General features: G+C 41.1%; 1 protein-coding gene and 1 non-coding gene across 5 annotated transcripts in view; one reads left to right on the forward strand and one right to left on the reverse strand.

The window, feature by feature from the left end:
• Window positions 1–23,405, reverse strand: part of SHROOM4 (shroom family member 4) — a 208,025-nt gene that overhangs the window by 46,925 nt on the left and 137,695 nt on the right. The window contains exon 1 of one of the 4 annotated variants that reach the window (XR_011536268.1): window positions 413–833. The exons of 2 other annotated variants lie outside the window; for them this stretch is intronic. The gene's annotated coding sequence lies outside the window, so the exon portion shown is untranslated. Of the gene's footprint in view, window positions 1–412; window positions 842–23,405 lie in introns of those variants that run through there. One more of the 4 variants, XM_070606349.1, reaches the window with a different exon arrangement.
• LOC139081232 (U6 spliceosomal RNA) lies at window positions 6,834–6,935 on the forward strand. The gene has a single exon (XR_011536355.1). It is a non-coding gene; the product is annotated as a U6 spliceosomal RNA (small nuclear RNA).

The raw sequence follows: 23,405 nt of genomic DNA on the forward strand, positions 1-23,405 counted from the left end.
TACCACATGACCCCTCCTTCCAAAGAAGGATCTGTCTCAAAAAGCTTGTATATCCAAGGCTTCTCCTAGCCATTCCCTCAAGAAGCAGTCAGAAAAGGAAAGTGTCAGTAGTCCTAGAGTTTACACCATCCCCTCTTTAGGCATTATGGAAATGGGATGAGGAGAAATAAGCAGAGAGGTAAGAAAATACCAACCATCAACCATCAGCTCCAGGCCTAACTGTGGAGATAACTCCAGTGCCTGCCCTTTCTCTTAAGGCTGGCTCCAGTACCATCACTAAACACACATCCTATCATTCATTACCCCAAAATTCCTTTCTTAGGAAGCAAAAAGAAAGTAATATTGAGGAAAGAAAGAAGAAGGGGGAAGAGGGGCAGCGGCCACGGCAGTCATGGCTACCAGTAGTACCTACCATGAAAGTTGCCCAGGGTGAGGAGATAGCTTAGGAGGAAGCTGGGTATTCAGCCAGCTCAGATGCCCATCAACAACCCCTCCAGCCAGCCCCCAGGGCTTCCTCTGCAGGCTGGATCCTCCTTTAGCTGAGACCCATCTGCCTTCCTCTTAAGACTTCCTGAGATGAGGGGCCATCAGCCCAAGCTCCTGAGTGTGATCCAAGGGACTCAGGTACAGTCAGCTCCCGGTTCCAAGAACAGAAAGGAGTAGCACTGAAGGCAAGTTATGGCCATCAACCTAGTTGGGCCTAGATGTGTCCACAGCCTTTGGGAATGAAAACCAGTATCAAGAGCTGGGTAGGAGTGAAGACGCTGCTCCAGAAACCAGTCAGCACCCTGGTGGCAAAGGAAAGGATGAAAGGCAATTCCAGCAGAATAAACAGCCCCCCCTGTGCCCTACTGCAGCCTTCTCTGAGCCCTGGCCCGCCCCCTTCCACAGCTCAGAGGCCAATAAGGAAGCTGGGCCCCCAGCCACTGCTAGAACGCAGGAAAGGAGCAAGGAAATGATGTTTGGGAAAGATAAAGTGGGTGTCTAAAAAGAATTTTTAAAAATACACGTAAGTGAGAGAGAAAAATACCCCAGACACATACACTTAAAAGAATTCCTGTGCTTCCTGGACTGAGTTGACCCCACCCAGCCATCTCCGCAGGTCCTCTGGGCCCCAGAAAAGGAAACTCCAGATCAGCCCGGCCTAGCAGCCTCCAGGTCCAGAAAAGCAAGCAGCACTACAGCTGATTTTACATGGTTGGGGGCAAGTGACCCAGAGATTTTCTAAAGTGAAGATCCTGCTGAGATATAAGAGACTCATAAACCATTCTGGGCTATATTTACAGGGTCAGTGCTTCCTATGGGCACCTGAGTAGACCCAAAGAAAACTCCATCTCACACCAGAGACTCCAACTTCAGAACACTGGTGCTTGGAGTCATCATCACCAGCTCTGCCATGAATACACTCTGACCTCTGGCAACTTACTCCCCTTCTCTGAGCTTCTGTTTCCTCTCTGCAAAATTAAAACATGGGATTTCATTGTGACAAACAGCACTTCCAGCTATAGCAATGTTATGTTGCAAAACTCTTAGGCTCCAGGCTAGGGCTTCAAATGATGTCCTGACTGACCTGTGCAATAGCTAGATCCCAGAGCAGCCCCACATGAACTTTCTGCACACCCTAAGCCCAAGCTCAGGCATCAGAATTTACTTTCTCTTGGGGATTTAGAGCTGGGGTTTTCCCTTCATAACACTCCTGATCCTCACTCTAGTTTCTCTTGGCCTCTGGTCCCAAATCCAACAATTTCTGGCCCCTGAGAGGGCTTATGCGAGCTCCTTCAAGACAAAAAGTATGCTAGAGCCTGTCCTCTTTGGGAAAATCATGCTTGGAGGCCCCTTCCTCTCTCTTCCCTCTGTACCTCCCAGGAAAGTCTGGGTCGACTTTTGTCTATTCCACAAAAGGCAGGTGCCATTCAAAGAAGCCCATAGGCCCTCCTTTGGTAGTTGGAATTACTGTATCGGGAAAGTTTGCGGATTTTGTGGGCACACAGATCTGGCTTGGAGTCTCAGCTTGACTACTCACTAGTTGTTTGGCCTTGGGCATGTCACAGAGCCTCAATTTCCTCAACTGCAGGCATTCAATAAATGGTATCTGTTATTAATGTTATCCTCTACCCAGAATAATAATAGGCAAGGTACCGTTAGCAGCAAGAAAAATAACTTCCTCAATCCAAATGAAGATGAAAGAGAAAGGAGTAGTTAACGAAAGGTTCAAAAGCCAAACCTAGTACTCTAGAGCAGAGCTTCTCAAACGTCAGTGGGCATACTAATCACCTGGTGATCTTGTTAAAATGCAGATTTTGATTCAGTAGGTCTAGAGTGGGCTCCAGATTCTGACTTTCTAACAAGCTGTGAGTGATGCCAATGCCGCTGGTGTAATAACCACACTTTGACAATACACTAGGGAATACAATACTATTAGCAGGACACTAGAGAACAACTCCTGGTCCAAAAAAGCATCAGGATAAACAGTCTCTTTTCATGTCATTATCCAGGCCTGGGTGTCCAGTCTTCCCTAATCTTCTCATTGCCAAGTGCCTTCCTCTTTCCATTCAGTAACCCAGCCCATAAAAGTGCTTTCCTGATGAAGTTTGCTGTTCCCCACTTCTTAACAAAATAAGGAGAAATGAGTCTGATAGCAGTCTGTCCCTGTAAGTGGCCAGGTAAGGCTGAGGAAATTATGACCAGAAGTGCAAGCATGTTCATGGGACTGCCTGGGGTAGGGTGGTGGGGTGGGTATGAGTTGATTAGTCACTAGATGAGGTGATATGATAGGCAAGTGGGCACAGACAGCATTTACTCAAGAAACCCTTGGGCAAAGGAAGATAAGAGAGGAACACGAGCAGTTTGGTCAGTTTGGCATTTCGGAAAGAGGCTGGAAGTAAAGGAGACATTCTCTCACTTAGCAGAGCTGAGTTCCAGATAACATGACCAAGTATAACCTCCTATGTTCGGGGGAAGGTAGAGATGACTGCTTCTGTTCCAAGCACTCAGAGGATAAGAACTTGGCATGGGTGCAGAGGACAGTGGGCACATGCAGGCAGAAGTGGTGGATAAGCCAGAAGATGGCTCCCAGAAGAGTCCTTGTAAAGACTGTTGTGAGAAGCAAGGGAAGGGAGGTGGACCAATTCTGGAAGGAGTCAATCTCTAGCTGCCCTAGTGAACTGTCACCCCAATCTTCTGACAGCACTACCCGTCTCTGAGTCTGGCTCCCAGCAGAGCCCTCGAGATACTTGGAGGGGGGCAGGTAGGGAAGAAGTAGAAAGAGAACCATGGCTCTGCCCCAACCCAGGGCAAGAAGGAAAATATGGCCCCTGTTGCTTGGGGTTGTGCTTACTCTGAGGTCTGGGCCATACCCCACTGCAGGCTCTTTCCTCTTTTGAAAGTGTTTAGATAAGGAGAAACACAAAAGAGTGGGCTTGATTAGGTCTGTTTACTTTCTGTGGCTCTTCCAGCCTCCCCCCAAACAGTACTTTCCACCTGCCCCACATGAACGAGTCCAAGCTCATTCAGCAGGAAGGGAAGCCCGCACACAGGCCGGGGGACAGAACAATGCATAGTTTGTTTATCTGACAGAAGAGGGGAAAAGCTGCTTGATCACCATGGAGGGATACAGAGCTATGAAGGCCCACTCACACCCCACTATTAGCTGGGGGACTTTGTAGCCTGGTGATCTGGAGACTTCCTTATTACAGACCCAACCAAGGGGAAATATGTATGTGTACGTGTATATGTGTGTCCTTGTATGTCTGTGCATGTGTATGTGTGTATATATGTGTGTATGTCTATATGTGTGTGCATCTCCGTGTATGTATGTATTTTTTTTAAAGAGAATTTTTAGGACAATGCTTTCTTGTCAGTCTGGGAAAGTTACAATCTGGGTCATCCAAGATATGGGTACTTGAAGGGCTTTTGGTACCTAGTTCTGCCTCGCCACTTCCCCACCTTTTCCATCTCCCCTCATCTCTCCGAATAGCCAGGTCAAGTTCTTTCATATAAATCTCCTGGATCCCCCACTCCACCTTCCATCTCAGGATCCATTCCTGGCTAAAGGGAGCATCAGGATAGTTAATAAGAAAGGAAGGCAACGTTGGGGTGGAAATAAAGACTCCCCCAAATGCTGTGGTGTGTGTCAGGGGATGCCTTTTGGCTTTCCAAGTAGACAGCTGTAACTTCATCTGGTTAGGCCTTTACATTTGACTTTCTGTTTTCATTTTTCCATTTTCACATTGGAATCTTTAAAACATGGGGACACCTCTTTTTCTAAAGAAGGTCGGAAGAAGGCAACCATATGAATGACACAGGAAAGCTCTGCAAATATTAGGGGCTAGAAAAATGCTTAGTAGTTTAGAAACACAGTACTTGGAATCCTCTTTCAGAGTTGGCTGGGGAGCATATTCTAGTTTTTCTATGTATAGTCTGATAAAACATATCCATCATAAGATTGTTTCTTGTCAATGATCTCAAAGGCAAGGAAATGAATGGTGCATGTTCCACAGCTCCCAAAAGCAAGGGGAGCAAGTCAAGAATCTGAATAATGAAACAGGGCTTTTTTCTCTTTCCTGCATATACAAAAGCTAAGGGTGAGATCCCAGAGGGCTGAGGGAGACTTCAGAGGAGCACACAGGGAAAACGACAAGTTCACAGAGCACCATCCATTGAGTTAGCTTCTGCTATGATTCCCAATTTCCTAAACCAACACCCAGAGTGATAAAGAAGGTGGAGGATGTTTGTCCTCCAGCTCTGGTTTCTATCAGTAATATTTGTAGCATCCCTTAGGGAAGGAGGTTACGGGAATAATACAAGATTTCCGCTCTTGTCTCTTTAAGCCAAATATCTCCTTCAGCTCAAACTCAGTATTGGAGATACTACTTTTCAGGGGAATAATGGAATCCCCAAAGTCAAGTCTCAAAGCCCTTAGAATTACTTCTGGCCACTCCCTGAGTCCTCTCTACTACTAAAGACATAAAGCCCTAGGACAACAGCCAACAATAGCAAGGATCCCAATAGAACCAAGAATACCTATTCACTACTCTGCTTTGAGCAAACATGACAATGAGGAAGGGCCAATGCTCAGAAGAGCTGGAGCACAGCGAGAAAGGTGGACAGTAGCAGGGGATGAGGTTGAGGAAGTACCAAGGCCAGGTTATAGAGTTTTCAAAGGCCAACGTAAGAAGTTTGCATTTTATTCTCAGTGCAGTGGGACGCTACTGGAGGCTGTTAAGCAGGGGACTACCATGATCTAAGTTTTATAAAGATCTCACTTGGCTGATGGATTTAGGCAGGTGAAGAGTAGAAGCCAGGAAATCAGTTTAAAAGGCTCTTATAGGTAGGAGATAATGGTGTTTTGTTCTAGGGAGGAAGCAGTGGGCGTGAAGAAGTAGAGCTCACAGTATTTGTTGATGGACTGAATGTGGAGTGAGGGAAAACGAAGAATAAGCCAGGACTTTTGGTCATCTGGCTTCTGTACCTTCTTAGCACAGAATTCACTCCTGAAACTGAGTCATCAGTAGTTCTAAAAAAAAAAAATGATTGGCAGTCTTCACCATTCTTTTATTCAAGCATTTATGGAGCTCCTATCTACATTTATGGTGCTTGGAGTGGTACTACGGAACATGCCAAAACAAAGAAGATATAATGCCGTGCTCAAGGAATTTACAGTGTGATGGAGGGTGAATAAAAATGCCTAAGTAACCACTAAACAGGGCAGGCTGTCGTGTCATAAAGGAAATGCTAACAAAATGAGAGTTAAAAAAAGGAGAAAGCACAGCTAGGTGAATCAAGGAAGACTTCACAGAGCCTCTGAGCTAGTTTTTGAAGATTCAGTATGATTTCAAGTGGAGGAGACTGGAGGGGAGGCCATGCCAGGTTTTGCATTAACAAGAGTGGGAAAAGCAGGAATATGCTGAAGGAAGGACACACAATTTCTACAAGATACACAGAAAGTAAAATTAGAATGATATAAGAACATGGTGGGCCTTACGTGTCAGGGTAAAGCATTTACTTTACATAATCCAAGAAGCAAGAGAGAGGCTTTGGAGGTTCCAGGACAGGAGAGCGACATGGTAAAAACAGTATGTTAGGAAGGTTATTCTCACAGAGGATGAATTACACGGATAAGTACTGAAAGCACAGAGAAGTGAGTAGGCTAGCACAATAGACACAATAAAAGTTAAAACTAGAGCAATGACTGTGGGGATGGAGCAGAAGGGAAGGATGCGAAAAGGGAAATAAGAGACAGAACCAGCAAGGTACAGCTACTAATTAAACATGAAGGAGAGAGAGGAGTTAAGATGACTGTGAAGCACCTGGGAGAATGGTGGTATCACTAATCTAGATAGGGAAGTCAAGAGCGGGAGCTGGCTTCAGGAGACATGAGTTTGATTTTAGATGTGAGTTTATTTGTTATGCTGTCAAATTATGTAGACAGGCACGCCCAGCAAGTAGCTTGACATCTGGGCTAGGGTGCGAGAAAGAGGTTAGGGCAGGTTATAGACATGTGGTCATTATCCACGGAGAGGAGGCAGCCGAGGCTGTTGCAGTGGATATGACTGCCCACGGTAAATGTGTACTACAGGAAAGAGGGTGGATGACAGATCTCTACAGAATAGTTATTGCTCAGATGGGAGAGGAAAAAGAGCTAATCAAAGAGACAAAACAATAAAATGCCATTTTTAATGATATTGGCAATATATTTTTTTAACTAAGTGTCAGCAAGGTTGCAGGGAAATAGGCATTCTTATACATTGCTAGGTGGGAATGGATATAGGTACACAGTTGCTAGAGGGAAATTTGCCATATGTCATCAAGAGACACAAAAATGTTCCTACTGTGCTTACTTCAGCCAACATATACTAAAATTGGAACAATACAGAGAATTAGCATGGCTCACGCACACAGGTGACAGGCAAATTTGTGAAGTGCTCCATATTTTTTCTGGAATTAGACAGTGGTAACAGTCGCACAACCTTGTGAATATACTAAAAACCACTGAATTACACACTTGAAAGTAACGGATTTTACGGTATATGAATTATATCTGTTTGAAAAAATGTTCCTACCCTTTGATCCAGTCTTTCCACTCCTAGGATTTTATCCTAAGAGAGCAATTAGAGATGCACACATTGCTTTATGTACATGAAGTGTCATCCACTGCAGGGTTATTTATAATGGTAAAATTCGGAATATCCTAACTGTCCTACATTTAGGAAGAGTTAGATGAAGTATAGTGTATCTACATGAAAGAATAATAGTCTGCCATTGAAAACTGTGTTTTTGAAGATGACTTAATGATCCTGGAAAAGGCTCACAATATAACGGTAAATGAAAAAAAGCAGTATACAAACCTCACACAGTACCAGCCCAATTCAAAAAATATATATGCATATACACATATATTCATATACAAGCGTAGACATATTAAAAGGCTGGATGCAAATGCACTAATATCTTACCAGCAGGTATTTATCTCTGTGTGGCAGAATTAAGGGTCATTTTTATTTTTTACACTTTTTAAAAATTTGAAAATTTTCTACACTACACACGTATTACTTTTTTTTTTTGAGGAAGATTAGCTCGGAGCTAACTACTGCCAATCCTCCTCTTTTTGCTGAGGAGGATGGGCCCTGAGCTAACATCCGTGCCCATCTTCCTCTGCTTTATACATGGGATGCCCACCACAGCATGGCCTTTGCCAAGCGGTGCCATGTCCGCACCCGGGATGCGAACCGGCAAACCCCGGGCCGCCAGGAAGTGGAACATGTGAACTTAACCGCTGCACCACTGGGCTGGCCCCACATGTATTACTTTTGAATGAGAAAGTTTCCAAAGAAAAAGGACATCATGCTATATGGACATACCATTTACCCTGGCAACTGTCTAATATAACTATCTGACTCATTCCTCTTAGGAATCTGAAATTATACTTGTAATTCCACTTAACTATTTCAAATAACTGGATTTTACCCTCAGGGAAATCAGCCTAGAGTCCATCAACCTAGCAAAATGCTTTCCCCAACAAATGGTTTGCTGCTTGGCAGTGGGTTCCCCTGTTTATTCCACTAATTAAAAAAAAATACTCCATCTGAGAGTTTTCTACTCCAGTGTTAGCACTGGGAGTTGTTCTTTACTGTGAGAGGTGGCCAGGGCTGGAAGAACAAGGAGCAAGTTGAGGGGAGACCAGGAAGAGGAAAAGGGAGGTCAAGTCATGGTCAGCATCAAGGCCATGCTCAATGGGTTGAAAAAAATTGTTAATCAGGGCCATCTTGGCTTTGTTTTCTTCCCAGGTGCCTGATGGACTTAGTGGGACAAAGATGGGTGGAGAGGTGACAAGGCACAGGAAAATCTGGTGTGTGTGTGTGGGGGGGGTGGCAGCAAGTACCATTTGAGACGCCATCTAACTGCTATTATTTGTATACCATATTTACAGTTCACAAAGCACTTTCATAGACACCATTCCATTTACTCCTTACAACAACCTTATAAACTCCTCTTTAGAAAACAAACTCAGGCTCAGAGAGGTGAAGTAAATCACATAAGGATTGAACCCAAGTTCTTTACTTCTATATTCCTGTGTTTTTTTTTCCCCCAAAACAGTGATTCTCATAGTTTGTTCTACAGATAAGCATCAGCATCACCTGGGAACTTGTTAGAAACTAAATTCTGGGGGCCTACTCCAGAACTTCTGAATCAGAAACTCTGGGAGTGGGGCCCAGCAATCTGAATTGTAATAAGCCCTCCAAGTGATTCTTATACATGCTCAAGTTTAGACCCATCACTCTAAAGAATGTTACCATACATTTTAAAATGGATTTTCAAATGGCTTCTTTAAAATACTGGCTGCTGCTGCTTTGACTTATGTGGTATTGTCTTCCAAGGCAGTCTGGGAGTCTCCCTTCAACTGTCAGTGGCTATGTGCATAATAGAGGGCAGCTGCTTGAATCAAATTTGGGTTCCAGCCACAGGAATATACGACTTCCTGGTCAGGAAGGTCCCGGAATCAAGAGGGCAATTCCCAGGTCACAGCTTCACTTGTTGCGGGCAGATACAAGCTGGTGAGCAGCTGCCATATATCTACCTCCCCTTCTGAAGTTTCTCTTCGTAAAGTCTTTCACATGGTTTCACATGTTCTGCATGAGCCCCCGGGAAATCCCCTGACCTCATGTATTTACATTTACAAACCTCTATTTCATCAAGCTTTTCATTTCTTCAGTTTTCAGTTGGGTTTTTTAAAGCATTTTGAAATAACAATTTAGGAAAACAATACAGCAAGTGAAGTGAAATTATTTTCCTTCTGGAGAACACGGACACCCCTACTCTCGCCTCCCAAACCACTCCCTACCCAATTTCCTCACTGCAGATAACTGTTCTCTCTCTCTCTCTCTCACACACACACACACACACACACACACACACACACACACACTCAATCAAACATATTCCTTCTCCTTGGGATGGAGAACAAACAAATCAGTTATTTTTTTGAAAATTGGACTTGACCTAAATTGGATTTTATATTTTGTCAAGGTGATGTTTGTAAAATGGAAATAAAACCCGTACACGGATATAGATTTAATTTGAAAGTGCTAAAGCCAAAAGACAGAATCACGGAATGAAAATTATAAAGTATTCAAAATTCTAGCAGGGAACGCAATTTGCTGTATTTCTCCTTCTACACAGGTACTAGCATTGAATTCATTTATTTATTTATTCATTGATTGATTCAATCATTCATTAGTTATTGAGAGCCAAGCAAGAACTGTTCAAGGTGCTGGGGACAAAGCAATGAACAAAACAGACAAGACCTCAGTCCTCATGGGGCTCAACTCAATAAATATAATCTGTTGGGCGGTGATAAGTGCTATGAAGACAGAGAAAGCAGGGTAAGGGGTAGACTGACTGACAGGGGTGTGTGGGGCCAATGCTATTTTAGAGAGTGTGGTCAGGGAAGGCTTCTGTTAGGAGGTGATATTTGAGCAGTGACCTAAATGAAGTCAGGGAAGGAGCTAGGCAAATATCTGAGAGGAGAATGTTCTAGGCAGAGAAATCAGCAAGGGCAATGGTCCTGAGACACGATCAGCTTGCCACAGTCCAAGAATAGTATGAAAGCCAATGAAGCTGGAGTGGAATGAGCAAGACAAAGAGGGGTAGGAAATGAGGTTGGGGAAGGAGCCAGGGGCTGAGTAGGTCATTGTAAGGACTCTAGATTTAATTCTAAGAGTGATGGGAGTAAACCCTGTGTCTACCATGTGTCTAACAGGTGCCAAGGAGTCTAAAAAGTCTGCACTATGATCTTTGCCCTCAAGAAGCTTTCAATCTGTCCATTTGGTAAAATAAGCCAGAATTACAGGAGACTTGAGAAGGCCTGGGGATTCTTGCTGTCTCATGTCTACTTGTTCCTAATCTTAATGAGCCACCTTTAGTAGAAAAGAGCTCCTAAGAAGGAAAAGGCTTGCCTCCTATGCCAATTTGAGAAGATTCTCCTGCCTTATATTTTAGGTACTTTTATCTCAAAAACATTTACAATGTTTACTATGTGTTATAAATATTAAAACATTTAATACACATAACAACCCTGTGAGGCAGGTGCCACTATTGTCATCCCCATTTTTCAGAGGGGAAAACCAGAGACTTGGAGAGGTTGAGTAACCTGCCCAAGGTCACAGAACTAAAAAGCCACAGAGATGGTATTCAAACCCAGGCAGCCTGGCTCCAGAGCCTATGTTCTTAACCACTATTCTAATCTGCCTTGCCTACAGATAGAGATAGAAGGATGAGGAGAGGGGCATGATGAATTTAAAATTGAAAATAAAAGGGAAAGTCTCCCAGATGTCCTGGGCAACCAAGAAGAGTGCTGGGGGCATATGGGAGACCTGGGGAAAAGACCCTGAGCTAGTCATGGGGGAGAGCAGGCGAAGCATGCTGCGGATACTGCATCCATGTTGGGGGTCCACAAGGAGTGTGAATGCACAGCATTCAGGCAGGACTGCTTTGATACTGGAGACATTTCCTGTGGAAGGCTGAGAGACCATGGAACTTTAGGGTATCCTGACCTGCCCAGTACAGAATACATAATGACTAATAGCCTGCAGCCAGAGAAATCTGCGTAGAGGAGGTCATGCCTGAGGTCTGGTCTTGAAGGAAGGGTAGGAATTGGCCCAGATGAAAGGTACTACTGCTGAAGGAATAGAACGTAAAAATCATGGAAATGTGAGGAAAAAATGGTGCCCTGAGGGTAGGATGTATGAGAAGGGGTGGTGGGAGATAAGGTTAGAGGGGCAGACTGGGCCAGCACACAGAAGATCTAGGTTGCCATGCTAATGAGTTTGGACTTTTCTCACAGGCACTGGGGAGCCAGTGAAGGATTTTAAGCACAAGAGTAGCATGACCAGATCTGTATTTTGGAAAGGTGTATCTATCGGCATTTTGTAGGTAGAAAAGAGGCAGGTGGACCAGGTAGGAAATGAATGTTATAGTCCGAGTGATCTATGATTCAGGGATAGAGGGGATAGAGTGGAGAGGCAGATTTGAGAATTGTCTTGTCTAGGAGGCAGAACCAATAAGTCTTGGTGCCTGACTAGACAGATGTGAGGGGTAAAGAAGAGGAAGGAGTCCAGAGTGTCTGCTAGATTTCTCACTTCAATAAATGATTCAGCCTGTCACCAATACCAGCAGAAGAAGAGTAGGGAGGGGAATTAGTCTAATTTTGGCCAAGTTGATTTTTAAATATTTCTGATATTTTTTAAAACAATACTTGCAGAAGGTAAACCATTCAAATAGTACAAAGGCACATACAATGAGAAATAAGTCCCCCACACTCCAGGGGAAACCACCAGTAACAGTTTCTTGTTTATCCCTGAGCAGCAGTATGGCATAGTGTTAAGAACATAAACTCTTGGAACAGACTGTCTGGATCTCAATTCACCATTGCTAGCTGTGTGGCTTTGGCTTAGTTATTTAACATCTCTATCTCACTCCTATTACCTGTAAAATGGGAATTATAACAATAGAACACAAAAAAGTGTACTAGAATATGGTTCAGAACCTTGCTGTTTGTGCTTATACATCTTGGAGATAATTTTGCATCTGTGTACTTTTTCACAAAATTTTTTTTTTTGAGGAAGACTGGCCCTGAGCGAACATCTGTGCCCATCTTCCTCTACTTTATATGTGGGACGCCTACCACAGCATGGCTTTTGCCAAGCAGTGCCATGTCCGCACCTGGGATCCGAACCGGCGAACCCCGGGCCGCCGAGAAGCGGAATGTGTGCACCTAACCGCTGCACCACCGGGCCAGCCCCTTTCACAAATTTTTAATAACTGCCTAATATTGCACTGTGTGAATTTTTTCATAGTTTATTTAACCTTTACCCAATTAATGAATACTGAGGTTGATTCTAAGTTTTGCTAACACAAATAAGGCTGGAATGAATATCTTTGTATGTCTTCACACACATACATGATTATATCTGTTAGATAAATTTCTACAGGTGGAATTCTGGTTCACAGAGTATGCGAATGTTTAATTGTGATAAAGTCTCCTGGAATCCAAAGAGATTATGCTAATATGCACTTCTACCAACAATGTATTAGAACAAAGCTTTTCAAACTTTCATGTACAAACAAATCACCTGGAGATCTCATTAAAATGCAGATTCTGATTTAGTAGGTCTGGGTTGGGGCTGCATTTCTAACAAGCTCTGGGTTGATGTAGATATTGCTGGTCCAAGGATCACACTTTCAGTAGCAAAGTATATAGTAAGGTATAAGAGTGTTTCTCCAAGTTTGCCAAAAATAAACGTACATTAAACGCTCTGATTTTTGCCACTATGATAGGTGAAAGCTGTATCTTAAGGTGAGAGTTGTTGCTTAAGTTAATCTATATTTCTTTAATTATGGGTGTTGAGCATCGTATCATTTATTTTCATAAGCCAACTTTCTTTTCCTCTGGACTGCCTGTTTAGGTCCTTTTTTCCTCATTTATAATGGTTTGTTAGTATTTTCCTTAGTGATTCTCAATCTCAAGAATTCTTTATATATAAAGCCACATGCCACATCAGATACAAAATGTTCTCAGTTTTTCGTCTTTGCATTTTGTTTATGTACTGTTGTGGTGCTATAAATTTTAACTTTTGTGTAGTCAAATTTAACAGTTTTCTCCTTTATGGCTTCCTCTGTGTCTTGCTTAGAAAGGCCTTTAATATTTGAAGATAAAATCATATATTAAAAATCATATACTAAACTATGTCTTTGGATCAATTTCTAGACTTAAATATGGTCTATTGATCTGTCTATTCATGTGCTAGTACCAAACTGTTTTAATTACCATAGTTTTATAATATGTTACAACAGGACTGGTCCCTTTCTCCCTTATTACTCTCCTTTTTCAGATGTTTCCTGACTAATCGTACGGATTTATATTTCCATGTGCATTTTAGAATCAGCTTGGGTGTGCTGGATTATGATGTGCCTGGGATACAGCTTGGTGGAGAAGTGTAGCATGCAGTTGAAAATGATAATCTGGAATTCAGAAGTGTAGTCTTCTCTGGATATAGTTATCTATAGATAATTATCAGCAGTACCTGAAACCTCTCAAGAAAAGTTCATGGAATGAGAAAGACAGTCTGAGACACAGCACTAGGTTAGTGGTTCTCAAAGCTCAGTCTTCAGACCAGAAGCACCAGCATTACCTGAGAATGTCTTGGGCCCTGACTGGATCAGAAACTCTAGGGGGAGGAGGGCAGCAATATGTTCTTTAACAAATCCTTCAGGGGATTCTAACGCACACTCAAGTTTGAGGACCACTGTTCTAGGGCATAGCAGTAGTTCAGAGAAAAACTAAGGAAACAGAGCTGAAAATAAGCAGTAGAAAGAAAACCAGGAGAGAAAGATGTTTAATAATCAAAGAGAGGAAATTTCCAGAAATAAGTGTTCAACAGGGCTAATACTTATTAAGCAACAACTATTTCCAAAGAGCTTTATACATATCATTTACTCATATAATTCTATAAGGCAGTTAGCATTATCCCAATCTGACAGATGAGGAAATTGTGATTAAGTACATCGCTAAAAGTCAGCCAGTTGACATGTGATTTGACACTAGTGCTATTATATACCAATGACTACGTTTCTTCTACTGTACTACACTGCTGAAAATATGCTATTGAAAAACTTCCCACTGGAAAAGGAGAAGGAACAAAGCTTCTTGATTCTTTTTCGATCTGGAGGACACTAATTCATCTTGGAACTATACAGAGAAGAGTGTCGTGGAAGTGGCAGAAGCCAGACTGCAGTGAAGAAATGGGAGGGAGAAAATGGAGACAATGAGTGTAAGAATACTTTTCAAGAGCCTAAGAAGTTTGGCTGTGAAGGAAAAGAGATTGGCAGTTGGAGGAGGATGGAAGTTAAGGGCAGATGATGTTTTTAGGATGAAGTGACCACCAGAAGATATTTATGTGTCATTAAGACTAGTTTAGATTAAAAATAACGTTCTATGGGTCTAGGACAATTTCTGGTCCTGATCTCTCTCACCTAAGCACCATATCATTTTTACCTACGCTCTACAACTGCCAGTTGAACTTCTACGTATCCCATCAATCACCTCAAACTAAAGACAAGACAAAAGAAAAACCAAACAAACGTCGACACCAAGCCTAGCTCTCCCTAATTTATCTTTTTGTTTTGTCTTGTTTATTTGTTTGTTTTAAATCATTAAACGTCTGACTGCTTCAAACCTTTAACCATTGTTTACTTCTCCTCTTCTTCAGCCTGTATACTGAATCAGTCACCAATTCCTGGCTTTGGATTATCTCCTCCATTAACTCGTTCTGTCTGTTCTTACTGTCACTACTCAACATAAGCAATCACGTCACATGGCCTCGCCACATCCAGTCTAACTCACACCAACTTCCCACAAACACCGATTTCATTCTTACTCACCTACTTGCAATCCTGCAGTGGCTCCCCATTGCCTACGGGGTAAAGTTTGCTTTTCTAGGCCTTCTATTGATTGTTAAAATTGCCTCTCACTGATCCCCTACTTAAATCCTAAGTTAGATGGACTTCCTTAATGTTCCCAAAACCTACATTTCTCTCCATCCTCTCTTTATGCCTTCCCACACACCATTTAGGAATTGGGCCATGCCCCCCCGCTTTTTTGCAAGCTCCTTGTGATGTTCTTCCTGTTTTCATAATCACTTGCTGATGGTATCACTCATTTTGACAATCATCTACTTCCTTGCTCAAGTGTTTTATCTATACATGTCTTATCTCCGTCCACTAGAGTTCGGGGCTAGAGCATACTCCTGCTGTGATCGCACCACATTGTTTAACATATTGCTATGTATATGCCAAGGACTCAAACTAAACAAATATTTATTAAATCAATGAAATTGTATTCTGAGAACTTGCTATTTAGAGACATTTTGTGAATTAATGTTTAGAAAATGCCTACTTTCTTTTCAACTTTCAAACGCCATATTAAAAACAATACACATTCACTGGCTATATACCCAGCATCAGGTACTGTTCTAGGCACTTTCTCAGGAAGTACCTATTTAATCCTTACCAGATCCCTGTCAGGTGGGAATTACTACCCTGAATTACCCATAAAGACAAGACTATGAGATGGTTAAAGATTTGCCCAGTATTTCTACTGAGTACTCAGACTCTGCAATTAAAAACCCCAAGTCCTTGGGGTCCGGACCCATGGCCGAGTGGTTAAGTTTGCACACTCCGCTTCGGTGGCCAGGGTTTCGCTGGTTCGGATCCTGGGTGCAGACACAGCACTGCTCGTCAGGCCGTGTTGAGGCGGCGTCCCACATACCACAACTAGAAGGACCCACAACTAAAATATACAACTATGTACTGGGGGGACTTGGGGAGAAAAAGCAGGGAAAAAAAAAGAAGATTGGCAACAGTTGTTAGCTCAGGTGCCAATCTTAAAAAAACCCCAAAAAACCCCAAGTCCATTACTCTATCCACCAAAACACAGATTCCTTTCTTTCATTTTTATTTTTTAATAAAATAAAGTCCCATGGTTCTTAGTTGAATTATAAACATTATTTTTCTATGGTCTTGATGTAAGAAAAATTCTGATTAACAAAATAGATAAATAATAAATGTATTTATATCTCAAGTTTAGTGTCTAATTACAGTTATTATGGATAATGAGAGAAAGTACCTTTGTGTTTCTGAAGTAAACTTGTGCCACAATGCAAAGGGAGATGAGCTGCAGCAGGGTGCTGTATTAACATTCATAATTATGCATCTTATGTTCCAAAAATGAATTGTTGTTTGACAGAAAGGAGAAATGACCATAGTAAGAATTATGGCAAAAACACATAAGGTTCATCAACACATAATCGACTTACAAATATGCACATTTTAGATTTTTCTTTTATTGGTGTTTATGATTTATTATTTAGAAATACTGTAAACTAACCTACCAGAATATGTTTCCCTATTAAAGATGCCTTAAATGAAAACACACACACATAAAGTGCATTATTTTTTTATGACATGTAGATATGTCACTTAAGGGAGATTTTGCTCCACAAACGCAATAATCTATACTTAATGAGGTATCACCTTCTTCAGTGATCCTTGGTCTAAAACACAGTCACAGACACAGACACGCACACACACACACACACACACTTTGGGGGCAATTTAAATCTATTGGGAGAAGAAGACTAGATTAAAACTCTTTTCAGTATCTCCTAATGCAGGCTTTATTAAACACAGCACTCCTCAAAGAAACAGGAGGAATGCAGAATACAAATGACAACATTTTCCTGCTGACTGAGACTGGCCCAGCTTCAGATCGGAAAAGATGCCTTCAATCAACAAATGGCTATAGGATGTCTTTTTATTTATTTATTTATTCAATTTTTTTTTAAGATTTTTAAATTTTATTTATTTTTTTTGAGGAAGATTAGCCCTAAGCTAACTGCTGCCAATCCTCCTCCTTTTGCCGAGGAAGACTGGCCCTGAGCTACATCCATGCCCATCTTCCTCTACTTTATATGTGGGACACCTACCACAGCATGGCTTGCCAAGCAGTGCCATGTCTGCACCCGGGATCCGGATCCGAACCGGAGAACCCCGGGCCACTGAAGCGGAAGGTGTGCACTTAACTGCTGCGCTACCGGGCTGGCCCTGCTATTGGATGTCTTAATGTAAGAAGCCAACAACCATCAGTTTAGTTGCAAACAGACTCACACCTAGAACCTTAACTCTCACCCTATCCAAGAGCCAATTAACTCAGTTTATTCTTCTGTTGAGACTAGCAAGCATTCCAGGTCAAGGCAAAGCTAAAGCCTGTGTGACTCAGAAAGACTTAGTTATCCTCTCAGACCAATTTACACTTTTTTTTGCTTTGGGCTTTACTGGGGTGCAAGGTTACTACTGAGGATAACACTCACAGGGTGAGGTAAGGGAGAAAGCACGCACAGCCTAAGGATTTTTAAAGTCATAGAGGGATTTCTTGAAGATCTCAATGAAAATATTCAATTTAATGCCTCTGAAAACATTACTGAAACAGAAGCAAAGTAGGTAGTAGGTAGGAACCAACTGAGGTATTACAGAGAGCAAACTATATATGGAGACAGACAGCCCTGGCTATGACACAGTAGACATGCCAGTTACTGAATTTCTTTGTACCTCAATCTCCTCATCTGAGATATGGGGATATATTTATCCCTATACCTCATAAGAGAGCTGTGATGATTAAATGACATGATACACTTGAGAGCTGCTAGCACTGTGTCTGACCCATAGTAAGTGCTAGAATAGAAGGACAGAACTAACATTTACAGAGTATCTATTAAATCTGAAACTAATCATGCTTCTGGCTGAACCTCTTCAAACATAGGTGGAAAGGCACTTTGGAGGAACCCTCCGGCCTGAATCCAAATCCCTAAGGAGAACTCAGTTCATCCCTTACTGGTCTTAACATTTTCAAACCAACTATTGGGTAGAGGGCTGATACAGCACTATCTCAGTGAGCTGTAGAAGTATGATAGTCCCAATGACAGGAATTCCCCCAAACTTGATTGTAGATACAGGGAAAAAAGATGGGTTATGGAGTCACACACAGAGACTAGATTTGAATCCCAGCTCTGACACTTACTAACTATGTGGCTTTAGACAACTAACATGTCCATTCTGAGTCTTGGTTTCCTCACATAATACATACTTTTTAGAACTGTGGTAAGAATTCAATAGATGTAAGGAGTTATCAATATTATATTCTCATGATCACATGAAATCTCAGGCCAAGGAAGCTACACAGATCCTGGGATAAATACACAGTCAACACAGAGCTACTTTTCCTGTCCAGCTGTGGCAAACCAATGGCCACTGCAAGTGTTTACCCTGATGAGCAATAAGGAGGGAAGAAGAAATTCTTTTTACTGTGGCATGAAAAGGGGCTTCTAGCAATTCTTCCTGTTTTTGGAGATTCATCATAATAGTGATCCTGAATCACATATAAGAGATCAGTCTTATTCCCCATCACTTCACGAGTGCCCTCTCCCACTCATCCTTAAACTTTTCTTTATTAAATCTTAAGCTTCTCCCAAGAAGTATAGAGTAGGAAACAATCACACATGCACACACACACACACACACACACAGAAAAATTTTCTCATCTCACACAAAATTCATGAACCAAAACTAGTTTTTAAGTTTTGTTCAAAATGTCCATTCTGTTGGAAAGGCGACTGGTACTTTAAGAAATCTATTCCTGAAGTGCACAGGGGGACAACCTCAGGTAAGCAACTTCCATTGTGTGTAAATTTCTATCAAACAAATTTTATGAATGAGAGAAAGAAAAGAGTAGGTAATATTCTGCTATTTCCCTTAGAGAGAAAACCTACCCTGTGTAACTTCTCAAAGACTATCCAAAGGCATATATTAACTTTATACTTAACAAAATTGAGGGATATTCTGCACCCTCATCATAGGGAAAGAAAGGAAGAATATATCTTTGCATTAGGAGCCAGAGACACAATCATTTTTAGCTGAACAAGGATGCCAGAACGGCCAACCAATGCTTTCCCTTTGATTAGCTGGAAAGCAATCAATACATTCTTGATAAATTGGAGCTTTCACTCAAAATAGAAACTGACCCGAAGTCCAGAAAGCTGTCAGTTCAGAGATAAATCCCAAGAAGGGAACGTGACACTTGCACTAAGATCCAGGCTGGCATACTCATCAAGACCCAAGTTAAAGACTGGGACTTGAAGAAATTGTTAAGTAATAAGGACTGGTGAGGCATACCGACCATCTTCAGGATTCACATGGTTCTTTCATCAGCTAAAAGAAGCACCTTTGGTGCTTAAGGGTTGTTTAATTTAGCTGTTTTAATAAAGACATTGGGTTTTTAAAAAGACTTTTCTTAGTGCAGTTTTAGATTCACAGCAAAATCGAGAGGAAGGTACAGAGATTTCCCGTATACCCCCTGCCCCCACAGACTCATAGCCTCCACCATTATCTGCACCCCCCACCAAGTGCTACATTTGATGAACCTACATTGACACATCAGAATCACCCACAGTCTATAGTTTACACTAGGGTTCACTCTCGGTGTTGTACATTCTTTGGGTTTGGACAAATGTATAATGACATGTATTCACCATTAGAGTACTATACAGAATAGTTTTACTGCCCTAAAAATCCTCTGTGCTTCACTTTTTCATCCCTCTCTCTCTCCCTCCCTCCTTCCTAATTCTTGGCAACCACTGATCCTTTTACTGTCTCCATACTTTTGCCTTTTCCAGAATGTCATAAAGTTGGAATCATATAGCGTGTAGCCTTTTCAGATCAGCTTCTTTCACTTGCTAATATGCATTTAAGGTTCCTCCATGTCTTTTCATGACTTGATAGCTCATTTCTATTTAATGCTGAATAATACTCCATTGTCTGGATGTATCGGTTTATTTATCCATTCACCTACCAAAGGACATCTTGATTGCTTCCAAGTTGTGGCAATTATGAATAAAGCTGCTATAAACATCTGTGTGCATGTTTTTGTGTGGACATAAGTTTTTAACTCCTTTGGGTAAATACCAAGGAGTGCAATTGCTGGATCATAAGGTAAGAGTATATTTAGTTTTGTATGAAATCGCCAAACTGTCTTCCAAAGTGGCTGTACCATTTTGCATTCCCACCAGCAATGAATGAGAGTTCCTGTTGTTCCACATCCTCTCCAGTATTTGGTATTGTTAGTGTTCCAGATTTTGGCCATTCTAATAGGTGTGTAGTTATTTCTCAATGTTTTAATTTGCATTTCCCTGATGATATACAATATGGAGCATCTTTTTACATGCTTATTTGCTACATGTATATCTTTTTTGGTGAGTTGTCTGTTCAGGTCTTTGGCCCACTTTTTAATGGGGTTGTTTGTTTTTATTGCTGCATTTTCAGAGTTCTTTGCATATTTTGGATAACAGTCCTTTATCATATGTATCTTTTGAAAATATTTTCTCCCAGTCAGTGGTTTATCTTCTCATTGTCTTGACAATGTCTTTTGCAGAGCAGAAGTTTTGCTTTTAATGAAGTCCAGCTTATCAAACACTTCTTTCATGGATAGTGCCTTTGGTGTTGTATCTAAAAAGTCATTGCCATACCCAAGGTCATCTAGGTTTTCTCCTATGTAATCTTCCAGGAGTTTTATAGTTTTACATTTTATATTTAGGTATATGATTCATTTTGAGTAACTTTGTGAAGGGTGGAAGGTTTGTATCTACATTCATTTTTTGCAAGATACTTGATTTTTAGTAAAGATATCTATTTGATTTAGATATTTGTTTAATTTTGAATTTATTAAAGATATGGGGAGGTAAGGCTTATAAATCTCAGGATGAGGGATTAAAACATTATTGAGACTTCTGCTTCTGTGAAAATGGAGTAGATGAACTTTTCCCTATTTCTCCCACTAAGTACAACTAAAAACCTTGGACATTATATCTAAAGTAAACATAAGAAGACTCTCATCCAGTTTCCTCTGATACCACTCATTAGAAGAAAATATTAGCAAAATACATATCTGTCAAAAGAATAGTATCTAGAGTATATAAAGAAATTAAAACTCAAGAGTGAAAAACAGACAATGCAATTAGAAGAATCTTAATGTAATGAAGAAGACTTTTGTTACATTAAGAAGGCAAGCTGGCTAAGGACCTTGGGTTCCAAGGAAAAACACAGTGGTAAGTTCTTTGGGTTTTCTGTTTGCTTATATAGTCCAGATATAGTCCAGGTTTGGAGCTGAGAAGCAACAACCTGGAAATGCTAATGGGCACAGACAAAATAAGTCCTCCAAAAAGCCTGCTCTCCCTATCCAGAGAACCAGGAGACGGTGACCTAGAAAGACAGAAAATTTTTAGACAATAACTGCTTTACTCTAGCCAAATACCACAGAAAAACTGTGACCCCATCCCCACTCAAGCCAACAAAGGCTGAGTGGGGAGCCTACACTTCCACCCTGACCAGGCTGCAATAAGGTCTTTTCTGACATCACCATGGCCAAGGTGGTGACAGAAAAGGCTGAATATGGAGACAGGACTTCCATCCATACTGGATGGAAACATGCCCTCCCCTCCCAACACTGTCAATGGAGATCATGTTGAGAGCATGGGCATGAACTCCTACCTGGCAATAATAAGCAACCCCTCGCCCTCCCTCCTGAGGTGGTGTCAGAGGAGGCCTAATGGAGAGTCAGAACTTCCACCACTGCCCAGCAGTAAGGTCACTCTCCTCTCTGTGGTGTCAGAGGAGGCCACTTGGGGAGCAGAAAGCAGGCACCCTACCCCTCCCAGCAAGGGAGGTATCGGTGGAGGCTTAGCAGGAAAAAAGAGCCTCCCTCTTGAACTATTAATAAATGCCAAGTAGGGAACCTGGACTTCTACCGCCATTTGGCAGTAATGAGGCAGCAACCCCTTTCATCTGCCAGAGTCGTATCAGAGGACGCCAACTAAAACAGAAAGTTTAAAAATGATCCAAAGTTTCATAACATAATACTAAAAATGTCAAAATGTCAAGTGAAAATCACTCATTATACTAAGAACCAGGAAGATCTCAAACTGAATGAAAAAAGATAATCAATAGACACCAACATCAAGATGACAGAAGTGTTAGAATTATATGACAAAGCAGCCATCATAAAAATGCTTCAATCAGCAATTACAGACATGAATGAAACAAATAAAAAATAGAAATTCTCAGCAAAGAAATATCAAGTTTTGGCAAAGAAATAGAGGATATAAAGAAGAACTAAATGAAAAGTTTTGAACTTAAAAATATTCAAAATAAAAAAACTACATGAATAGTCTCAACAACATAATGGAGGTGAGAAAAGAATCAGTGAACTTATAGATAGAACAATAAAAATTATCCAATGTGAACAACAGAAAGAAAATAGACTGAAAAAATAAAGAGAGCCTCAGAGACATGTGGGACCATAATGAAAGGTCTAACATTAATGGTTTTGGAGTCCCAAAAGGAGAGAAGACAGAGAGTAGGGCTAAAAAAGGTACATGAACAAACAATGCCTGAAAACTCCCCCAATTTGGCAAAAGATACAAACCTGAAAACTCAAGAAGCTAAGCAACCTCCAACAGGATAAACCCAAAGAAATTCATACCAAGACACAGACAAAGAAAACATTTTGAATGCAGAGAGAGAAATAATACCTATCTCTATAGGAAAAATAACTTGAAAGACATCTGATTTCTCATCATAAGTCAATGCAGCCAGAAGGAAGTGGCAAAATATTTTTCAACTGCTGGAAGAAAAGAACTGTCAACCTAGAATCCTATATCCAGAGAAAATATCCTTCAGGAATGAAGGGGAAATCAAGACATCCTCAGATGAAGGAAAACTAAGAGAATTCATCACTAGCAGATCTATTCTAAAAGAATGGCTAAAGGAAGTTCTCTAAACAGAAAGGAAATGACAAAAGAAGGAATCCTGGAATATCAGGAAGGAAGAAACAACATGGAAAAAATATGGGTAAAAACAATAGACTTCCTTCTCCTCTGGAGTTTTCTAAACTATGTTTGATGGTAGAAACAAAAATTATAACAATGTCTGACGTGGTTCTAAATGTATGTAGAGTAAACACTGAAGGCAGTTTTATTATAAATGAGGGAGGATAAAGAGATGTAAAGGGAGAAAAATCTTCTATACTTCACTCAAACTGGTAAAATGGCAACACCAATACACTAAGATAAATTATGTATATATAATTTAATGCCTGTAGCAAGCACTAAAAAATCTATATGAAGGGATATACCCAAAAACTAGAGATAAATAAAAAATGGAATTCTAGTAAGTACTTAAGTAATCCACAGTAAGGCAGGAAAAAAGCCCAATAAATGAAAAACAAAGAGAAAACAAAATAAAAT

The sequence above is a fragment of the Equus przewalskii genome, chromosome X (assembly GCF_037783145.1).
Source record: "Equus przewalskii isolate Varuska chromosome X, EquPr2, whole genome shotgun sequence".
NCBI lineage: Eukaryota > Metazoa > Chordata > Mammalia > Perissodactyla > Equidae > Equus > Equus przewalskii.